Here is a 6,720-nt window from a genome sequence, read left to right as displayed (position 1 = left end):
TACAAATTCAAGTGCACAGTGCCAAATAGTGACAAATGAAATATCAAATAGTTCCTAATTTGGTACAGTTCCAAATGAAACCCAAATGCAACCCAAATCCAAATGTAATCCAAATGAGCCTCCTTATGTTATAAAAGGAGCATCTTCCCTTCTCCCAAATCACTTGTACAATTACTTGAAATCTTAAGAGACTAAGAGAGAGAAGCTCCGAAGCAAGTTGTGCTTCCACAAGTTCTTCCAAGATCTCTCCGAGCATCTCACCGGTCTTCAGCAAACTCCGATCATCTCAAGTCTGATCGTCCACCAAAGGTTAGCTACCTACAGCTCAAAGCCAACCCAACCTTCTTCTTCTCAAACCCTCCAACCCAAGCCTACCCAAACCGATCCAGAACTCTGGATCAAAAATATATCTCCAAATATTGTAATTTTTAATTTCAAAAGTTATATTTCAAAGTAATTTTTCTTTGATTGCATTATTAGCTTATTTCCTGCAAACTTTTCAATTTTCTGCATCTGCATTTGCATAGCAGCTTCTTCTTCTATCCTTGGATCAAAGCCTACAGTCGAGCCTCTTGATTCCAAGATATAGATCTAGTTAAGCAGCTTTTAATTTTCTGCAATTCCATATCTTTTATTCCAGTCTATGGTTTTCTTTGTTTATTTTACTTAAGCACAAATTTAGTTCTGAGTAAGGTATTGCACCCATCTCAGTGCTAGTCTCCTTGCTGGATCGGAGTAAGGTATTGCACCTATCTCGTTCTGATTGCTATACAGAACCAGGAGATCACTAGTTCCCTGGATTTTAGCATATCTCGATCCTGTAATCTGGTATATATATATATTTATATATAACAACAAAACAGGGCATTCATGACAAAAGGGCATTCATGACGCTTTTTTAGCTAAGAATAAATCGTGATGGAAATATCCATGGATCAAAACTATCGCAATTGTGCAATTGAACCCATAGCGACGAAAAATATCCGTATCTAAAAGTATGTGACTAAAATTATAGAGATGGATGTGGGACAGAAATTTTTACCATCATCAAATGTATAAGCGACACTATTTTGGCATTTGGGACGGAAAATTTCTATCGCTAAACCCCCTTTTTGTCTTAGTGTATACCTTAATTTTGCCACATAGAAGGAAGAATATATTTGGCCATTCTATCCGTTGGATATCTAGAGAATGGTCTGGAAAAGTTGTATCTCAATTTAGAATCAAAGCCAATCGTATACCCTTCCTAGTCCCTTGTATGTCCTATATACCCACTTAGTGGTCTTTGCATTCTATTAGTAGTTCTTAATCCTTTAATGTTTTATTTTGTCATTTGACAAACTCCATTTAAGTTAAAACTTAATATAAATAGAGAACCATGAAGTCTATATATCCACAAAATATCAATCCCATTAACCTCTAGCCCATCTAATAATCATTGCTGATGGGTCAAGCCTGATAACAACTTAGTTTAATCGGAGGTTAAATGGACTGATTTGTCTGGGCTGAGGATTGCCATCACTCTCCCTGGACCTAGAGAGAGGTTCACTTCACCATGTCAGTTATCTACGGCCTTTTGTCAAGCACTTGACGTAGCCTAATTGCCAAGAGTGTCTTGGAACTGGGGTTTAAAAGGAGGGTGTGAAAGAAGAAGGGCCCGTTTGATTTTGTTTATACTATTTTTCTGTCTAGAAACAATAAAAACGATTTTTCCGTTTAGCTGATAAGAAACAAATTTTGAAACTGTAAAAAAGTGTTTGATTTTTCTGTTTCCTAAAACGCTTTCAACAATGAAGTCATGTTCAAGACACGAGTGAAGGCACAACGTTGCAAGTATGTAGCTCACGAGTAAGGACACAATGTTAGAGTTATAGGTATGTTTCATAGAGATGAGCTTAAGAAGGATGAAGGCAGTTTGGAACTATGAGCTTCGCACAACCAGGTGGGAATCGCCGCTTCTGGATAGTGAGAAGTTTCAATAATGGGTTGGGATTAGAGTAGGCAGAGTGAAGTATCGGGTTTTTTACAATTTTTATCCTTCTCACTTGTTTCTAGAAACATAAAAATAAGTCTGACTTGTTTCTCCATTATTGTTTCTGTGTCTTTTATTTCTAGACACAGAAACAAGCATAAATTTCTATTTCTATTTCAAAAAACACGTAAAACGAAAGAGAAAAATCAAATGATTTTGAGGGTGTTTTTTTTTGCTTCTAAACATAAAAAATTAAAAAACATGTTCTGAAAACGAAATCAAAAACCTGACGTACTCTTCATGTACCTATGCAATTTTATACTGAACTTAACACCATCTGACGTAGAGCATCTCTATCAATTGATAGTAACGGTTGAGTGGTACATAAACTTTTGTATTATTGTTTATGCCCTCTACAGGATAAAGAAGACTACGTAATTGTACAACAGAGGAAAAGTTCAATCTAATCTTGGTTACATAGAGTACGATTTTCTGTTTTTAGGCTGTATGTGAAAAGGTCACAACTCACAGGGAAAGGGAGATGATATGTCTATTCTAAAGTGGTTGTAAAGCTCTATGGTTTGCATCATAGTAGTTAAGAATTATTACTCTGAAACCATTAAAAAAAAAAAAAAAAAAAAAAAAAAAACTATTACTTTCAAAGGATCATCAATTGTTTTCACTTTGGCTGAGCCTACTATGTTTGTTTCCTTTCCTTCACTGAATAATGGGACCACTACCAAAGTGAATAAATGGGTTTTGTCCTTTTATTTTTGTTGGGTCCCATACCGACCAACTTGGAAGTTTGAATGTAGAGACACAAAAGAAAGTTCAAAAGCCAATAGAAAATTAGAAATCATTGATACGTAAACAGTCCAAATAAATGGGATCATTATCCACATTCTGGAATGTCAGTTAAAGATCGAGTTAAGACAGTTAGGTTAGTTACTTAAAAAGCGTGTTGCTGTTTTCACACGCGTTATATATATATATATATATGTTTGGTTGTCAAGAAATGATAAAAAAAAAAAAAAAAAATTTAAAAAGAAAGATATACATATAAATCAATCATTACATCATATAAAAAAATTCGATAATTATTTTTCTCCTCAAATTTATTTATTTATTTTTTTTCAGTTCTTAACAACCAAACATAACATAAGGTCATGCGTGAGCCCAGTAGTTTCAGTTCTTAACAACCAAACATAACATAAGGTCATGCGTGAGCCCAGTAGTTCCAACTCATTTAATAATCTTTGGTAATAGGTCGATCAAGCCTGAAAGCAACTTGGTTTGATCGGTTGGGATTGCACAAGCTAAGTGGACTGAGTTCGTCAGGCTAGGCTAGGCTTTAGAGAGAATATTATTCTATCCCACACCTAGTCCTTATCTACGGCCTTTTGTCATGTTAAGGAATATACATTATTTGCTTATGTCAATAACTATATTTTATTTTAAATACTAAAATACACTTATTAAATATGAATATCTAAAATACCCATGTAATAAGTAATATCTTTCTCCCAAATCTATCACCAGTGATCGTTAAGAGCATCGGAGATCATGATGGCAGCGGCGATGGATGGCAACAACGGCATCGATGATGGACGGCGACAGTGGTTTATCGGTGCTTGTATAAAATATGATCTTCTATTCTTGATAGTTCGATCACCGATGGGCTGATTTTAGGTGGATTCTGGTTTTCTCTGATTATTCTTAGGGGTGATCGGGAGATGTGGCATTTCAACAAGAAGCCAATCATAGTGGTTTTGGACAGATGGGGTAAGGTTGTGAATCCCAACGCCCTCCATATGTTGTGGATCTAAGGAAGCCTTGTCTTCAATTTCACCAGTGAGAGGGACAAAGAACTCTGGAGTTCAGAGACCTGGAGACTTGAATTCTTGGTTGATGCCATTGATGAAGATATACTCCATTGGGCAAACATCATATCATAATCATGACAACTATTTTTCTTCTTCTTCCTGTCTAACTTTGTTTTATTGATTCTTGACATATGTAACACAAAGAAGAAAAATGATTATTTTTGCAGGCGAAGGAGGATGAACAATTCATTTGCTTATATGGAGGATAAGACATAGATTAGATACGGAAATTCACAACCAAGGCAAGAGCAATGGTAGAAGAAACAGGCATACGATTCAAGATGATGTACGTAGGGAAAAGAAACCCCAAGGATCGAGTGAAGAGGAACATTGGCATCATCACAACAGAGAAGCTTAGCTATTGTTGGGAAGACCCCACAAACATCTGGTTCTTCTGGAACCGACAAGAGGGCATGTGGTACTCCAAGATGAAGCATGGCAGCACCATTGAGAATGACCACATAATGCATGAAATCAAGACAAATGCTAATCTTTGATTGCAATGAGCAAGGATGGGCAATGATCCATAAGGGATTGAAAATCATGGCCAAAGCCAATGGAGAATTGTTCTTGAAATGCTTCGAGGAATACGATAAGTGGAAGGAAAACATTGATGGTAAGGGTTTCATTTAGGCACTCAATGATCACTTGAAACAACTATACATATTGGATCACTGCAATCACCTCATCCTTCTAGGGAACGATGGAACTATCCCCGAGATGGTGCTCTATACCGAGTGTTGTATTCTGGAGGTTGTCGACAAGAGGCTAATGGATGATTAGGAATCAAGCCTCTTTCTCAGCGCCTATTGCTCTTGTGCTTGGCTTGCTCCCATCCCACTGCGGCTGAAAGACATAAAATACTGACCATCGTTCAAATCATCTCAGGATCCATTTCCCCACCAGACGTGCCATAAATCAAACCTGACTTCATATGGCCGGCCATGGGCTTCAATATCAACGACTTGACTGCAGATATGCAGAATACCACTCCCAACGAGAAAGGAAGAAGGGTTTTAGTCAAAAGGGTAGAATCATCATTTTAAAGCCTCATTTAACAGTGTGACGGTAGGGGATCTAAGTATAATTTGGTGAAACAGAGAGGGTGGTCTTATAATTGTGGCATTCTCCAAGAGATGGCATGGTAAATTTCCCTTTATCTTATAGTTGAATCAATTTGAAAAAGACTTAAAATTTTGAGATTCATCAATAGGTAATGTTGCTCCAATACCTAATCAAAAAGCTACTGAAGTTATTATGAATGGATTATCCAAATGATGAGCAAATATCTATGCATTCGTTCATAGAAAAGACAATTATGATAACTGTAGAGAAAAAATCGCGATAAATACAAAGAAGAGGCAACTTATACCTTGCATTAAGATTTCTCTAGATGGATAAGGTGGAGAATTAGTATAACTGACACATAATTTAAATAAGCGAGACAAAAATTAACCTAACTGTGATTACACAGAGTAAGAGTTAAATAAAAAAATAAAAAAATCTTTCTATCACATACACATGGTCTCACCAAAATGAGCTGATGACTTCTCTTTTTACACTTTATGAGACAAGGTGACAACTCACAAGGGAGAAGGACATGATAGATGTCTATTCTAAAGTGGTCGTAAAGCTAAACGAGGGTTGCATCATAATAATTAAGAACTGTCAATTTCAAAATGCAAACAAAATAAAATTAAGATCAACAATTGTTTTCACTTTGGTTGGGCCTGACGTGTTTTTTTTTTCTTTCCTTCACCGAATCGTAGCTCTCTTCTCCTTTACTTCACTCCTTTGATTTTCATCCAATTGAGCTAAAAATTAGAATAGTCACATTTTAGGGTTTTGGGTTTCCATATGACATTTTAACTTCAAATAGTGGTGGGAGGAAAACCTTTTTTTTTTTTTTTGTTGGGCTAGGTAAGGGAAAGGATAGGGAAGAGAGAGTGATCCATTTTATATAGGACAAAGTTTTCTTTCACTGGTGGCTGAACTATGAGATAATCCAGATGTGACCCCCATCACTCTCCTCCTTTCTCCCCCCAATTTACTATACGTGATCGATGGGCATTTCACCCATTCTCCATGATCTATGAAAACTCATATAAAAATCCTCGGTGCATTGCACTAATGAAACTATTTAAATCATCAGTTTTGAACAATTTAAAATTCATCCAAATTAGTATGCTACTGGACCGGGTTATACCGGGGTTGAATGAGAACCATTCAACTTTCACTGAAAGCAGTGAAAATCACTAAACACCATCATGTGAGTGGCCCAAGGTGTGCCTAGTAGGAATCAAACCCATGACGTCCTTGTTTACGGCTCATACCAAGTTTGTCCGATTATACTTACTTAACCAATTTAAAAAAACTGATAAGTTTGGGACATTCTATTTTATATTCTCTAATGTTTTTTGTTGGAATTACACCATATAAATTATTTTTATTTCTTATATCACAATTTAAGCCTAAATTTTGTGATTCAAGGCTTATATCAAAATTTATTTATTAAGCTTCAAAAATAGGTTCACTTTCAATCAGGTCGTACACCGTCAACTCGAATTAAAAAAAAAAAAAAATGAAATCAAAACCAATAAAAACCATTCAATCATAACCTTTTATTAATTGAACTTGGTTTAAGATATTGAAAAATTGTTTAATAAACGTTTCAGTTCTGATTTCTACCTTTCATATTTTGAACAGACCAAAATCTAATCAATTGACTACAACTGATAGAGTAACATCAATATGACTCACACTAAGGCCTCTTTGATATCATTTTTTATTTTTTTTTTTTTTTGATAAAACATAAAAAATCAAAAAAAGATCAAGAATCATTTATGTGTTTTGATCAAAATTGAT

This window comes from Macadamia integrifolia, chromosome 2, assembly GCF_013358625.1.
Source record: "Macadamia integrifolia cultivar HAES 741 chromosome 2, SCU_Mint_v3, whole genome shotgun sequence".
Classification (NCBI taxonomy): domain Eukaryota; kingdom Viridiplantae; phylum Streptophyta; class Magnoliopsida; order Proteales; family Proteaceae; genus Macadamia; species Macadamia integrifolia.
Note: the sequence above shows the minus strand (reverse complement) of the source record.